Raw genomic sequence first — 17,279 nt, 5'->3', positions numbered from 1 at the left:
CGTGCTTGGCCGTGTTAACTGTGTGGTTATTACATGCACCTGAAGACCTGTCCACTGTAGGTCCGTGCATGGCCATGTTAACTGTGTGGTTATTACATGCACCTGAAGACCTGTTCACTGTAGGTCCGTGTGTGGCCGAGCTTAGTGTGTACTGAGCAAGCTATGCACTAAATGTGGATTCCATCGATCCTGAAATTGATCTTGACATAAGCAGCACTTGGTCTGCAGGAATCCATAATGAAACTCACTAATGTTTGCTCTCAACAGCTTATAGCAGTTGGCTTTTCTCTCTCCTCTAGGTTGCCAACGACACCACTCTTCAGTATTAACCAGTAATGGCAGTATTAACATAATGACTTAAAAGCTTTGCAATTTAATTATAAACTTACACAATTTTGTCCACAGTTTGAAATAGGTTCTTAGCCATGCATAATGGTGAATACCTTTTAACAAATCAGAATTGCAAAATATATATACATCTAAAAAGATTCAAAGGAACACAGTTATTTTGGATTATTCAACTTCATGTATTTAAAAACAGTGTGACAAAGTACATATATAAAAAGGATAAATTTAATGTTACCACCCTGCTGATTATATAGCTTCATGTTTTATGTGAAAACAGTTTCAAAACAATCATTTCACCAATATGAACATCTGCGATCCATTACATTTTAACTTTTTTCATTAAAACGTTTTAAAGCAAATAATTCATAAATTTATATTTGTTTAATTTAACATACATAATGAATTAATACTTTGTGATCAGACTTAAAAAGGTAAAACTATTTTATTACAATTATTGAGGGGTTTTTTTTAATGCAAAATGGATTAATATTTTGTGATAACAATCTACCGAGAATTAAACAGGAAGACATTTAGTAGACACTGTATATTGTAAGCTGCATGGTCAACGAGCAAACACTTTTGATGTTCATTGTAATCTATGTCTAACTGAAGACGAACTGGTAGGAAACAAAATTACAAAACAGTCGACACAATGTTCTCTTTTATGGTATGCCATTATTGACTTCACAGTTGAGTACACACAACACTCCACCAATGGAAACAATGATTCGCACACCATTAGGTAACTCATTATCCACGCATCAGACATGTAATTTGATTTTCACTTTGTCACATGCTATGGAATTTTAATTCTTAATCAACTGCAATAGCAGCTGGGACTTTCTTTTATGTAACAAATCGGGCAACTCTCAGAAGTACCGGTAATACCATATGAAAAACTCAAATTGTTAAACACGTTCGTGTAATTAGCTTCTGAAGTTTTATCCTTAATCAATTCCACTACCAGGAATTAGTGTGTGGCAGTTTTGTGTACATGAAAAGTAATTAGTATCAAGTTGAAAATGGAAAATAACTATTCAATCTATATGGTAAGATTAAGGTAGCTAAAAGAAGCGAAATGATGATAAAATGATGGAAAGCAAAAGCTGGGTATACTCTGTGTGTTGATCAATAAATACAAACTGACGCACACTGGTAAATCAAAATGCTTCTTTTTAATTTCATCAAAAAGGAAGTTCAAGAATTTGCACATTTAATACATCTATATTTTGTCACATTTACTTTGCCTTTGACAAACTAACTAGACTGCATATTTGCAAATTAATAGAGTTAACAGTCCTCATCGAAATTTAGATCAATCTTGTGATAGCAAGTTAGTACAAATAATAACAATGTATATACCTCATAATGATAAAAATGCCTTGAGAGATATATTTTACAACAGCTTTTTGTGGCAGCACTGTTGATTGCCATTACGAATTTCGATGGCAGAGCTAAAAATAATTATTTTTATGCACCTTGAACTCTGAACAAGATCTGTGTAATGGAGGAAGACAGTAAGTTTTTAAAGTTAAAAGATGGGTGAAAAGAAGTTGGCCAAATATCAATAAATGAAGTGTTTTGTATAGAGAGCGCAGAACAACTCCTACGCTTGTCAAAGTTTTCGTTCTGTTTTCTTAACCACATAGATTACAGGTGTTTATCTATTCTACATGTATTTGTTTATGATAACCAGGTAAACAGAACATGTTTTCATGGCTCCATTGAATTACTTCTGGCAGTTCAATTTAACCAGTGTGTGGATGCATAATGAAATGTAATAAACACATAATACTTAACACTGGCACAAACACTCTTATATGTATTTAGGTTTCAAATTCTGATCGGCCCTAGTATGAAAATGTAGATACTTGTACAATAATATCATTTGTTTTAACCAGTGGACTGTAACTTTTACCTCTGTACATGTATTATTATTATAGGCATTTACGAAACAATAGCATGTATGAATAATGCAACTGAAAATACCAACTAACAAATAACATGAATTACAAACAAGTTAAACAGATTGCATTATTAAAGGCGGTTCCACAAACCACATGGGTAGCAATGTTTATCAATACCCACTCATCACTCACAAAATAACAAAGCTACATCGCTTAAAAATTTATGTCTTTCATTTTGTTTTTAAAACCCAATAATTATGTGAAAGCTTCACCCACTCCACCCACCGCTCATACAATAACTATGTGAAAGCTTCACCCTCTCCACCCACTGCTCATACAATAACTAGTTGAAAGCTTCACCCTCTCCACCCACCGCTCATACAATAACTAGTTGAAAGCTTCACCCTCTCCACCCACCGCTCATACAATAACTAGTTGAAAGCTTCACCCTCTCCACCCACCGCTCATACAATAACTAGTTGAAAGCTTCACCCTCTCCACCCATGGCTCATACAATAACTAGTTGAAAGCTTCACCCTCTCCACCCACCGCTCATACAATAACTAGTTGAAAGCTTCACCCCCTCCACCCACCGCTCATACAATAACTAGTTGAAAGCTTCACCCTCTCCACCCACCGCTCATACAATAACTAGTTGAAAGCTTCACCCTCTCCACCCACTCCTCATACAATAACTAGTTGAAAGCTTCACCCTCTCCACCCACCGCTCATACAATAACTAGTTGAAAGCTTCACCCTCTCCACCCACCGCTCACACAATAACTAGTTGAAAGCTTCACCCTCTCCACCCACCGCTCACACAATAACTAGTTGAAAGCTTCACCCTCTCCACCCACCGCTCATACAATAACTAGTTGAAAGCTTCACCCTCTCCACCCACTCCTCATACAATAACTAGTTGAAAGCTTCACCCTCTCCACCCACCGCTCATACAATAACTAGTTGAAAGCTTCACCCTCTCCACCCACCGCTCACACAATAACTAGTTGAAAGCTTCACCCTCTCCACCCACCGCTCACACAATAACTAGTTGAAAGCTTCACCCTCTCCACCCACCGCTCATACAATAACTAGTTGAAAGCTTCACCCTCTCCACCCACTCCTCATACAATAACTAGTTGAAAGCTTCACCCTCTCCACCCACCGCTCATACAATAACTAGTTGAAAGCTTCACCCTCTCCACCCACGGCTCACACAATAACTAGTTGAAAGCTTCACCCCCTCCACCCACGGCTCACACAATAACTAGTTGAAAGCTTCACCCTCTCCACCCACCGCTCATACAATAACTAGTTGAAAGCTTCACCCCCTCCACCCACCGCTCATACAATAACTAGTTGAAATCTCCACCCACCGCTCACACAATAACTAGTTGAAAGCTTCACCCTCTCCACCCACCGCTCACACAATAACTAGTTGAAAGCTTCACCCTCTCCACCCACCGCTCACACAATAACTAGTTGAAAGCTTCACCCTCTCCACCCACCGCTCACACAATAACTAGTTGAAAGCTTCACCCTCTCCACCCACCGCTCACACAATAACTAGTTGAAAGCTTCACCCTCTCCACCCACCGCTCATACAATAACTATGTGAAAGCTTCACCCTCTCCACCCACCGCTCATACAATAACTAGTTGAAAGCTTCACCCTCTCCACCCACCGCTCATACAATAACTAGTTGAAAGCTTCACCCTCTCCACCCACCGCTCATACAATAACTAGTTGAAAGCTTCACCCTCTCCACCCACCGCTCATACAATAACTAGTTGAAAGCTTCACCCTCTCCACCCACCGCTCATACAATAACTAGTTGAAAGCTTCACCCTCTCCACCCACCGCTCATACAATAACTAGTTGAAAGCTTCACCCTCTCCACCCACCGCTCATACAATAACTAGTTGAAAGCTTCACCCTCTCCACCCACGGCTCACACAATAACTAGTTGAAAGCTTCACCCCCTCCACCCACGGCTCACACAATAACTAGTTGAAAGCTTCACCCCCTCCACCCACCGCTCACACAATAACTAGTTGAAAGCTTCACCCTCTCCACCCACCGCTCACACAATAACTAGTTGAAAGCTTCACCCTCTCCACCCACCGCTCACACAATAACTAGTTGAAAGCTTCACCCCCTCCACCCACGGCTCATACAATAACTATTTGAAAGCTTCACCCTCTCCACCCACTACTCATACAATTTGAAAGCTTCACCCACTGCTCATACAATAATTAATTTAAAGCTTCACCCACTGCTCATACAATAATTAATTTAAAGCTTCACCCTCTCCACCCACTGATCATACAATAATTATTTTAAAGCTTCACCCACTCCAACCACTGCTCATACAATAATTATTTTAAAGCTTCACCTTCTCCACCCACTGCTCAAACAATAATTATGTGAAAGCTTCACCCACTCCATCCACTGCACATACAATAATTATGTGAAAGCTTCACCCACTCCCCCCACCCACTCACTCAACTTGTACTCTTTTTCTGGACATCCTTCAAATGGATTAGCTGAAATTATTACAGGTAATAAAGCCAAAACAATGAAGTCGCTGAAGACGACAAAAAAGACAAAGATTACAAAGCCTAGGTTTACCTACATGTGCGTAACAGAATGCCAGTAATAACCCCATGCATACAGAACAAAGCTAAGGTGATTATAAAGCTAGAATAAACCACTGTAATCTAATCGCAATCTAATAATCCTGACTGCAGTGAAATAAGAGCATTGCATATGTATTTATGTATATATATATATATATATATGTATACTGAGAGGCAGAGGAAAATCAACATTCGTCTTCACCATGAGCAAAATCAAGGCGAGCTGAAGATCACTCTATTGAAATGGTGTTAGGCTAGCAACCACATGAAGTTTCAATTAAAATGTATTAAATTTTTTATTGCAAGGCCATCAGTTTGCTACTTTCCAGTTGTGTGTGGAGGGGAGCGCCAGTGATCACTTGCCTTTCATGGCAAAGACGGTTCATACTCGTTTCCAAGATCATAATTGTTGTTTACATGCATCTGTCATACTTATTAATGTTCCCTATTTAAAGCAATAAACAGAGGATTTTTCATTACGGGATGACTGCAATCACACTATCAACTTGTGCATGTACATCATGTGCAATATTAAACTGTAAATGTCATTAGATGAAATTTCATTTACATTTGATTGGAAATTTCTAGGACATACACACCTTGATCTGTACAGGCAGTTTTAAAGTATGAAATATAATAAAAACTTAGAAGTACATTTACTTTAGATCTAATTAGCCTTAAATAATGACCGTGTTGCAACCCTTAAAGTAACTCACAAAAAGGAAGAATATATTTTATGGTCACGTGTGGATATTTTGACATTTGGTCAAGAAAGAGAGGACAAGTACTGAAACCATATAAGCTGTTGTTACTTAAAAAGCAGCAAGGGATCTTTAATATACACTTTTAGCAGACAGGACAGTACATATCACAGTCTTTAAGTACATGCAAGAAGTGGGTTACTCATTTAGACAGGAAAAAAACCAGAGTTTGTTGAAGGCGATCAATCAAACCACTCACCATCCCACCCTCTTAGTACCTAGGAGCGCAAACTTATTTTTAAACTTGTTCAAATGACTTTCAGCTATTTTAATGTGTGTGAGAAGTTTAGAGATTTTTGCCAAGATGAGCAACAGAAATATGTTAAACTGTTCTTAAGGACCCCAAACAAATTTCAGAATTATTTCATCACTTTTACATTTTGACATGTTTATAAGTTAACCTGTTGTTGAAGACTCCCCCGCACCCCCCCCCCCCCCAAATCATAATTATTTCATCACTTTTACATCTTGACATGTTTGTACCTATCTAGACATTAAGCAATGTATTAAGCAATGTATTAATATTATTAATGACTAACACATGTAGTAACATCCAAACAATTTCAGATATTTCACTGAACGATCACATGATAAGAAATCTCAGTCTAATTTAAACAGCTGTACAGTGGCTATTAGTTATGCCACTTTGAAATGTGGAGGAATGTTTAGTATTGTAATGATTTTGTGATCACACAATGGCTTTATATTAACACTGGGATGCCTTGAACTGTCTTGTATAATTCTCAGTCTTCACCATGAGCAAAATCACAAAAAAAGTAAAGTTTGTTTTATTTAACGACGCCGCTAGAGCACATTGATTTTTTATCTTATCATCGGCTATTGGACGTCAAACATAAGGTCATTCTGACACTGTTTTTAGAGGAAACCTGCTGTCGCCACATAGGCTACTCTTTTTACGACAGGCAGCAAGGGATCTTTTATTTGCGCTTCCCACAGGCAGGATAGCACAAACCATGGCCTTTGTTGAACCAGTTATGGATCACTGGTCGGTGCAAGTGGTTTACACCTACCCATTGAGCCTTGCGGAGCACTCACTCAGGGTTTGGAGTCGGTATCTCAATTAAAAATCACATGCCTCGACTGGGATCCGAACCCAGTACCTACCAGCCTGTAGACCGATGGCCTGCCACGACGCCACCGAGGCCGGTATGAGCAAAATCAAAGCAACCCCTGTTCCTCACGATCACCTTTCTTCAATGATGAAATTTTAAATGAAATTCATTAAAAAATTCATTGGAAGGCGACCAATTTGCAGCTCTCCTTTCCAGGCAAATGTGTAGGGGAGTGGAACTTAAACACTCGTCTTTCCTGGTGAAGACTGATTCTGCTGATTTTGATGACAAGAATCACATTAAACAACAAAGATACTAAAGTATACACTAAAAAAATAGACACAGACATCCTGTAACTAATAAAAGAGTAGAAAAACTGTTGGCATATACAAACACCAGAATTTGTTAATTGGCAATCATTGGCAGCATAGCCTGATGGGTTGCATTCATTCTCTCATTTTTTAATGTGTTTTCAACATGGTGCAACCATCAGTTTTTCAAGTTCTCATACAAACTGCAAATGATGTGAAGCAAATGCAATCAACACTGATGAAATACCCATGCAACAAAATCTCATCCGATATTTATTTGGAACAGTAACAATGAGAAACTAGCACAACAGTGCAGATTTTAAAATTAGAATCATGTTTGTTTGTTTTTCCCCCTGTTAAGCTGTGTTGACAGATGCGGTAAATTACTCCATATAAACAGACAGTTCAACTACTACAACAAGTTATTAGTTTTCTGCATACCGCAAGGATTGGTTGTAGTAATTGTTATCTCCAACCATTTTGAGCACCCCTGTGGACAAAAATACTTCAAAACAGAACAGGAAGTTTGACTAGCATGTTAAATTTTGTGAGAAAACAATTGGAATTTTCAGATCTGTGAAAGTTTTAGCTCAACAAGAATGGCACAATGTTTCAGTCTATTTGAATTTTGATAAACTGATTTGTAATTGTGACAGCCGATTTGATTTTTTTTAAAGTTGACAATGGAATTTGAATCATATTTTGTTTTCAACATGGAATGTAATCATTAAGACACACAGTAGTGAGTAAACACAGACAAAACAAATAAACTTAAACCTGATTTAATTAACATCTAGTTATGTGAATTTAGACCATAACTGTTTTTGAAATGTTTTAGTTGCATTTGACATCAAACGCATACTGTCACAGACCACTGACCTATTTAATGGTCTAACAAAGTATTACCTGAACAAAAATAATTTGATTTGTCCCTAAATGTACTTTATTCAACCATCTTCATAACCACCATACTCCATTTATTAATGGCATTTTGTAAAAATAATTGAATTATGGCAATGGTCCATAATTCAAAACTTAAAATTGCCAAGAAGGATGACATGGATTTCACTCCATCATGGTTCAGTTAAGGTGCTGCAATAGCTAGATTTGGTTTCCAACAATTAATGCAATTTTTATTTATTATCCATGTTTAGAGAAATAAGTCCTTAAATCCCTGACAGTATGCCTTCTAGGAGCGAGATGTAGCCCCAGTGGTAAAGTGCTCACTTGGTGCACGGTCAGTTTGGGATCGATCTCCGTCGGTGGGCCCATTGGGCTATTTCTTGCTCTGGTACATCAAAGGCTGTGGTATGTGATATCCTGTCTATGGAATAGTGCATATAAAAGATCCCTTGCTGCTAATGGAAGAGTAACCCATGAAGTGGCAACAGCGGGTTTCCTCCCTCAATATCTGTGTGGTCCTTAACCATATGTCTGACGCCATATAACCATAAATAAAATATGTTGAGTGCATCATTAAATAAACCATTTCCTTGACATCTTAACTCAAGAAAGTATTTGTAGTTTCTAGAGAGTTTGTACTACCGTATATCTTCGCCTATAAGTCGAATTTTTTTCACCCAAAAATTATTTTATAACTTGGGGGGTTGACTTAAATAAGAGGGTAAAAAAATTCCACCCAAAAATATTACCGTTTTTGGGATTATTTTACAAGTTTTATTGTTGAAGTATGCCCTGTATATATACTCAAATATGTTAATTTGACACATTTATTTTTTATAATCTTTTTTGGGGGGCATTAGAACGGTTTTGGTTATAGGCGTGCGATCTCACTCACATGCCAAGAGAACAGTTCACTTAGTTAAAATAACAGTCATCACTAATAGCAAAAATGTAAACAATACTAACTACCTGTTGCCTGAGTTTATTTTGAAATCTGGTCACTGGCATTAATGGTTGTTCAAACAATGTTTTGTCGGTGATTAACTTCATGAATATTACTGAGCTTTCCCTCAAATCAGCTTAGACTGATATCTGCAGTTCACTAGGGACGTACATAAAAACCAGTGTACTTTCCAGAGTTATCCTCCTTACATGTATTAATATGGCGGCAAAACGTGATTAACTGATACTTTCAGTTTTATTGTAGTGATCTGTTGTCAGTGTTTATAAATAAAGTTGTTGTCTGCGCACAAAACGATGCTGTACAGTGCCATACGGTAACAGCCAAACAGCTTTCACTATCTACTAAGGGAATATTTCGTTTTGATGCTATGTTACTTGTTTGCGATGTGCAAAACGTGAAAATCGAAGTTTGTGAAATAATTTTCTTTTGTTCAAATATTATTGTTCTCATGTGCTGAAAATAAGAAATACTTCAATATTTATAAGTTGTTTTTCATGGGTCGACTTATAAATGGGTCAATAAAAAAATATGTTTTCAGGGCTTGAAATTAGGGACTCGACTTATAGCCGAGTTCGACTTACAGGCGAAGATATACGGTACTTGATGCATGCACAGCTGAATCTGCCAAATCGGTCAAAATTCTGTTTAAAAATCAAATAAATGTCATTCTTCAAAGAACCTTAATTTTCTTATCGAGTTTAAATAAACCCTGACTTTGGCTAGTTGTTCCAATCAAATTTACCAAATTGCTGCTAATATGCTGGGTCCAGCTTAAACTGCACGACGTTCAGCAACTCTTGTATTAGGGCTCTACTTTGCACATCCATTTTCAACATTAGTGAAAGACACAAATGAAGGCTGTACAAAACTTTTTAAGTCAAAAATTGGGTTAATGGAAATAAAGGGTCGAATTTGTGTAATTACATAAATGTACAATGCTTAAACACCCGCGATTAAGAAAAACAGGCTTCGTAAATTGGGTCCAAATTGTCTGTTTTATATACTGTACACGTAAGGTTAAAGGACAGCTGTTATTCCAAATTGAATTAAATGCCGATATATGGTTGAAACAAACCAGTGGTATATACATAAGGTTATAATTGTCTGAAATATAAAACACTATTCTTCTCAAATTGACATCTCTTGGGACTTATCGAGGTTCGTTAAAAAAACACTCTTCTGTTGTTACTGAGTGCGTAAGGGTCATGCTTCAATAACATTATCATTTGTGGACATTTCATTTCCTAATAAAATAATCCACTCGTATTTCACTGAAATGCCAAACAAATACATGATTACAGCAAACATCTTTATTCAGCATGACTGAAGTTTGGCATTTCTCCATTCTATGTTTTATTTATTTGAATTCAGCGGAGGCTTTCTTTTGCCTGTGAGTATACTGCAGCTAGCAAGAAGCCGGGTCTATCCCATGGAAATCAATGCTAACTGAATTGATTTACACCAAACATGAATGCGATTCAACAACTGATGGGATTCCGAGGAACTTACAGATTGATTAAAAGATTTGCATTAGTTCCCTCCATGCTTCATTGATGTTTACACTCCACACACTAAACTGAATACCATACTGGGATTACTTCCAGTACTTGATAACATATACCTCAGTTTAAGTGCAATTTATCACAGCTGAGATAAAACAATAAGCAATCACCATACATGTGGCCATTTATGTGGCCATTGTACATGGGACAATTTCTGCAAATTTCACAGAAGAACGCATGGTGTCACCATGTCCTACCGTTATATATATGTGAACATAAACAGAGCAACATATCAATCCCGATTATAGTTTTCTTTTTAAAAAAAACTGCTACATGTATGAGAGCATTGATGTTGTTGTTGGCTGTTTGTTGTTGTTGTTGGTTGGTTGTTTGTTTGTTGTTGTTTGTGGTTTGTTTTCTGTTAACAGACTGTTAGTGGATAACTTAGGCACAGACTACCAACTGCCAAACGAAAGTTGCCCAACTCTACAGTTGCGTTGTAATTTCCCCAACTTACGACGGGTGCACTCAGACAAACAGTTGGTAGTCTTACCCAAGCATTAGGCTAACTTTAAATTCTATAAATAAATTCTACATTGACACCGATTTAGATCCAAAAACGTATTCCACCCGACATAATTTGTGTCGCCTCTCGCTACTCCATTTTCTAGCCGCAGTCCAAAAAACATGAATTTCAAATTGCAATTGCTAGGAAAATAAAACTGAATGAATGTTTAACGACACCCCAGCACGAAAAATACATCGGCTATTGGGTGTCAAACTATGGTAATGCAAACAAATAAGGTGATGATCAACATCAATATAAAAATTCAAGATTTAAATAAAAACAGTGTAAAGAACTGTGCAAAAATACAAATATCACAGACAGATACTGACTTTTACTCAAAATTTCAATTTGTGCTGTACTGGCCATTGTCAAAGAGAATGTTACACTCCTGCATGCTACGAAAGTAATGTGTGGAACGTCATGAAATTTTCTGACCAATCAGAAAAGAGCTAACTATTTGCTCCGCAGAGCTGAATAAACTTACACAGGGGAAGGGAAAGTTTCAAAAACTATATCAAAGTTACCACACAATTCCTGTTTTATTTGTCCAAATTTCGCAGCATAAACAGTAAGTACACTTAATTAGATCGAGTAGACATTAACCAAATAAGATTTATTGAAAAACTTTAGTTTTTAAATTGCACGAGAGCAGTTGAAACCGCCGGCATCGGCAAATTTTGACACCGCTGATTTAGCATGGAAGATCGGGCGAATCTATTGTGAACTGTATGGAGGGGTGTGATTTTATCGACGTTGAAATTGTGGTCACGTGATCGGTTTCGGCCATTCTCATTGGACAATCGGAGTTTGATGACATTTTTCAGCAATGATATTGCCTGATTTAAGGGAAGGAAGGGTATTTGTAGTAAAATGAACATTCCGATCCCAATCTTTACTTCATTAATTTGAATCGGAATTTATATGCCTTTTCATGTTTTTATAGATTTTGATGCTGATGAACAGTAGGATAGTGCAAAATATAAGAGGGAACTTTGGGTTTTTGTCAATGTTTCATGCAGTGGGTCGGTTTGATGACATTGAATTGTCAGGTATGTCAGAGGTAATGGATTATGGGGTGGGTGGGGGTACAGAAATAAATTAACAGAAGACAGTTATTGCTGGTGAAATGGAATAAATCAGTAGCTTTTCCTGCCAGCTACGTGGAACACATGTACATTTTATTTATAGATCAATATGGCAAAACTAATCACAACATTTATTATTTATAACTGGAAGGAAACTCAGGAGAAATTCAAAACTTATGAAAGATTCTATTTCTAGCTGCTTGCCTTTACTTCATATTCCATTTCTTCAGGTAGTAAAATTTCCCTCCTTAGTTGAAATATGACCTGTGCTCCCAGCCATATTATGGAAATGTTAACACTTTTCCTCTGAGCAGCCATCTTGGATTTTAGTGACCAAACCCACTTTACCTTGGGTTAAAATGTTTATTTTCTTTCATTTGATTGTGCAAGTGTCTGTTCTAGGTTGATATTTGAATTGAGCTCTTTAAGAGCTTCAATTTTATATGCTACCTTCCATATAAATGTTGAATAAACCATTTTTCATGCACTGCAATGGCAGTATTTCATGCGAGGTGAAGTGGTCATCTTGAATTTTGGACGGTAATGCAAAATAAAGTCGCTCAAACCAGCGTCAAAGTCACAGTTGATGTATAATTAACAGTTTGTGTAACTCAAGAATGGCAGCTCATCTAGTGATCATCCTGCAGCTGACTTCAAATCCAGCCAGATGATATATACCCACCTCTTTACATGTAAGTACTGTCTCTTCTTTTTCAATAGGTATACCTCTGCATTAACTATCAGTGGGTCAACACCTAACAGAACATTATTCAAGGATGAAATCAAAGAATGTGTATCAAGCAATCAACTTTGAATAAAGCTAAAACAAAATCTTATCAAGATTAACTAAACAAAATGAAACAGATTATTGTTTATTGAAAAAGATCAGCAAAATGAAGTTTCAAGTAAATCTAAATCTAAAACGTGTGGGGTAGGACGTAGCCAAGATGCAAAGCCGTATACACGGTCAGCCTAGGATCAATCCCCGTTGGTAATCTGGCTATTTCTTGTTCCACCCAGTGCACCATGACTGGTATATCAAAGGCTGTGGTATGTGGTATTTTTTTTGTGGGATGGTGCATACATGATTCCTTGCTACCAATGAAAAAATGTAGCAAGTTCCCTCCCTAAGACTATGTCAGAATTACCAAATGTTAGACATCCATGCAATAGCAGATGATTAATAAATCAATGTGCTTTAGTGGTGTCATTAATCAAAAACAAACTTTAACTAAGACATTATTTTCCTAGACTGGTCCATTGGAACACAAGCCTGGGCCAACAGCTAGAAGAATTCCCTCTTACATGTGAGACCATCCCCCCCCCCCCCCCCACCCACGTTACCCAGTGACAATCCTACATATAAGACCATTCCCCTCACTCTCCCACCCCCCTGGGTTACCCAGTGATGATCATTCACCTCCTGCAGCTGTCATCACTCTCTTGCAGCTTCTCACTGCAGTGGAGATTTTGTTTGATGAGATTGGTCACAGTTTTCCTATTAATCATGATTGGTTGGCAAAGGAAGCTGTGCTCCCCACTATCATACATGAATTTCCCATCTCTCGAGACTCATACATTGTAAATGTCTGTCAAGCTGACCCAATCCAATAGGAAAATGGTTTGTGGCGCTGAAAGCAATGTGCTGTGCCTACACACAAAAACATCAACACCTAACAGAAATATTATTCAAGGACGGAGTGTGTATGACGAAATCAAAGAACCTGCTTCAGGCTTGCAAGTTTTTAATAAATCATCTATGAATTAACAATGAATCATGAAACCATCCTGTTTATATACGGACCAGAAATGTGTTAATAAATGTTTACCACATCAGTCAAATTGTAAATATTATAATTAATACTGGATTTTTTTTTTAATCTAATATAAAATATCTAAGGTCGACGACAGTCACTTTTCACACCCTTGTTTTGGGTTCGTACACAATATAGCATATCTTACTGTAAATTCACTTGAAATCCATTTTTTTCGTAAAAGGTACAATTTTTTAATCACAAGATTTTCTTCAAACACATTCAGATGCATTAATGTTCAAACAAAAAAATTTCAATAGCAAGTTTGCATTGGAATTTTTCAAGCATTCTTAAAATGGAAACGTCATTTACCCAGTGTATGGTTATTGTAAGGCGATTCAAAGTGACATCATTGGAATACTGACGTCATTCAAATTCAAAATTAGCTATATTATTACAATGCTTCGACACATTAAAATAAAAACTGGTCTACTAACCGCGACCCCTGTCAAATTTCTATAACAAGCGGACAACGTTTTTTTATTTTTCATAATTCTGGACAAAATATTAATTTTAAGTTTCAAAAGATGAATGAAATAAAAAGTACCTTTTGTCAGATATATCATATCAAAAAATTACCGTTGGAAATGTGTTATTTACTGTGTATGAAGCCAAAACAAGGGTGCGAAAAGTGACGGTCGTCGACGTTAATAAGGGGATTATGAGGGGTGGCACTTAATATTACTGAAAACTATTCAAAATTGGGCCAGATTTTTATTAGCCTGTCTTTGACTTATATATGCATTTACAATGCTTTAACACACATGTTTTAGAAAAACAGGCATCGTAAATTCTGGCCCGTATCTCTTAAAAACCCATAGGATTATATTTGGAATGGTCTGTGGTCACTTGCCCATACAGGACTCAAAGACTAATTACAAATGATGATACTCCCTACCCTACCCACATCACTGTTCCATAATTTTTATACTACCAGCATGTTCCGCTACACAAAACACACTTTTGTTTACTGACAAAGTGTGCACAAAGGCGGCACAGCCTGAAATTATCGCTTGCTCTGTACTGAAAGCTGGTGGTTATGGTCTGCTTTGTACAACATCATCAGTACTACACTTAAGTATTGTACATAAACCGAGTTATGTACAGGTAGGCCATAAAAACAAAGTAATGTAATCTATTTGAGTGTGTGTGCGTGCATGCATGTGTGCGTGCGTGCATGCGTGGGTGTGGGTGTTTTTATCATTATGTATGTATGTATATATGAGCAGGAGTGCCATATAAATTTATGGAACTTGTTTGGAGCTTAGTTTATTCTCCGAGCGAGAGTTACACCCATCTACCACAAGTGATCGTTGAAGAGACACACTTCAACCTAAGTAATGTTTAAACTATTAAATGTAATACTAAACAAAGAAGTTGTGGTGGTACATGTAACTTCCTTTGGATGGTCATTATACATTATATATTATAGGCAATATATGTACATGTTCTCTATGTCTGACAAACAGAAGTTTGTTTTGTTTAATGACACCACTAGAGCACAGTGATTAATGAATCATCGGCTATTGGATGTCAAACATTTGGTAATTCTGACTCGTAGTCATTAGAGGAAACCCGCTACATCTTTCCTAATGCAGCAAGGGATCTTTTATATGCACTTTCCCACAGATGGGATAGCACATACCACGGCCTTTGATATACCAGTCATGGTGCACTGGCAAGAACGAGAAACAGCCCAATGGACCCACCGACAAGGATTGATCCAACACCGACCATGCATCAAGCGAGCGTTTTACCACTGGTCTATGTCCAGCCCCTGACAAACAGTGGCTGTGAACTGATTAGTAAATTGATGTGGATCTATATTAATATTTCACTAGTTCTGTAGACAATAAATGTCACATTTCACAACTCCTATAGAAACTTAGATCAATGTAAATTAATGGCTCATCAGAAACACAGACAAATGAACAAGCAAACACTTATACACACCAATATATACATGGTCTTCACCACGAGGAGATCGTGTCTGTGATGTATGTAAATAGTATTTCTTCTTATCTTTAATCCAACCACCTACCCTCAACACAAACACACCTCAGAAGTAGCTTACAAGTATACTATAAACGTACACAGGAGCTCTGTGAAATCCAGCACTTGTCCTTCAATAAGAAATCAATATTGCCAAATGCTACACAAAGATAACAAATTCAGGACTGCAGTCTGACTTTGATTCGCTACCATTGATCAGACATGAAAAGATTTTTCAGCTGGAAAGCCCTGGACAGAGAAAGTTCCATTAGTTCACAATTAGCAGATAATTCGACAAATTACAGAATGCAACAGTGTCATGATTTCTCCACGAGCAGAATCTATACAATAGGATCTATGAACATGCATTGATGGCAAAGGGATTTGAAAGGATTGTAGTACAAGCCAGCATATAAACGGATCATGTGCCAACATAAAAGAAACAGATAATTAGGCAGTAATGCTGTTACATTTAATATCTGAGATTTAGATACCAAAAAACAGAATGACAAATTCACTATTGTCCCACAAATGGGTATATTGATTATTTTATATGGAATAAAAGGTAATTCACAGAAGATTTAACAATTTAATGGATTTCAAAATAGAAAACACATGTGATGACCGATATAGATATTAGGACTTTTTTTCATGTAAAATATGTGTCATTATTTTAATCTGATTTGTGACTAATACAATGCCTCATTAATACATACACTTACTGACTTGGCAAATAACCAAAATAATAACATAAGTTATTGTATGCAATAAAAATATTTAAACAAAATAATGATATACATGTATAAAGTGATATATGTCCACTTGGTACAGTGTTCACTATGGACCTTCTTGCACTATACCTCCCTAAAGCTCATCAATGAGAAGTGACCTCTCCATGTTAGTCCAGTATAAACCCTGATATCCTGATGGACAATTAACTTCCAGAATACTCCCTGCAGGAAAACTGTCAACAAATTTCAGAGCAGAATCCAACTCCCTCCTTGAAGCCACCAGTCATCAAAATGTGTTCTTGACAGACAGCAAATCCCCAACACAACGTGTACAATCACCTGAAGACCACCTGGTAAAAGCAGTTCCACAGGGACTAGTTGACCTTTCCCCACATGTCATAGTACAGTAGGTTTCAGCACACTGTGCATTTACAGCAAATGAAAGTGCTGAAATGGTGGCAGAGGTGTGAAGCAATCAAGTTCAGCCAAGCAACCCAATCTTCTTTAGAGAACTATCATTACAAGGAAGTTCTGCAATTCCACACCACCAATAAGCAGGCCAGAGACAGGGCAGACACCAGCATCCAACAGTATTCAGATTACAGACTGGACACTGCCATCTCTGGTTCCATACGTCCCATCTGAAACTGGTAGACACTAATGACTGTCCTTGTCAAACAG

The 17,279-nt window shown here is 37.2% G+C and overlaps 1 protein-coding gene across 1 annotated transcript in view; it reads right to left on the bottom strand.

The window, feature by feature from the left end:
* The window catches only part of LOC121369275 (beta-adrenergic receptor kinase 2-like), a 121,712-nt gene that overhangs the window by 90,118 nt on the left and 14,315 nt on the right, over positions 1 to 17,279 (bottom strand). The gene's annotated exons all lie outside the window — the stretch shown is intronic.

The sequence above is a fragment of the Gigantopelta aegis genome, chromosome 3, assembly GCF_016097555.1.
Source record: "Gigantopelta aegis isolate Gae_Host chromosome 3, Gae_host_genome, whole genome shotgun sequence".
Classification (NCBI taxonomy): Eukaryota; Metazoa; Mollusca; class Gastropoda; order Neomphalida; family Peltospiridae; genus Gigantopelta; species Gigantopelta aegis.
The sequence above is the reverse complement of the archived record's forward strand: the minus strand, read 5'-3'. Positions and strand labels throughout refer to the sequence as shown.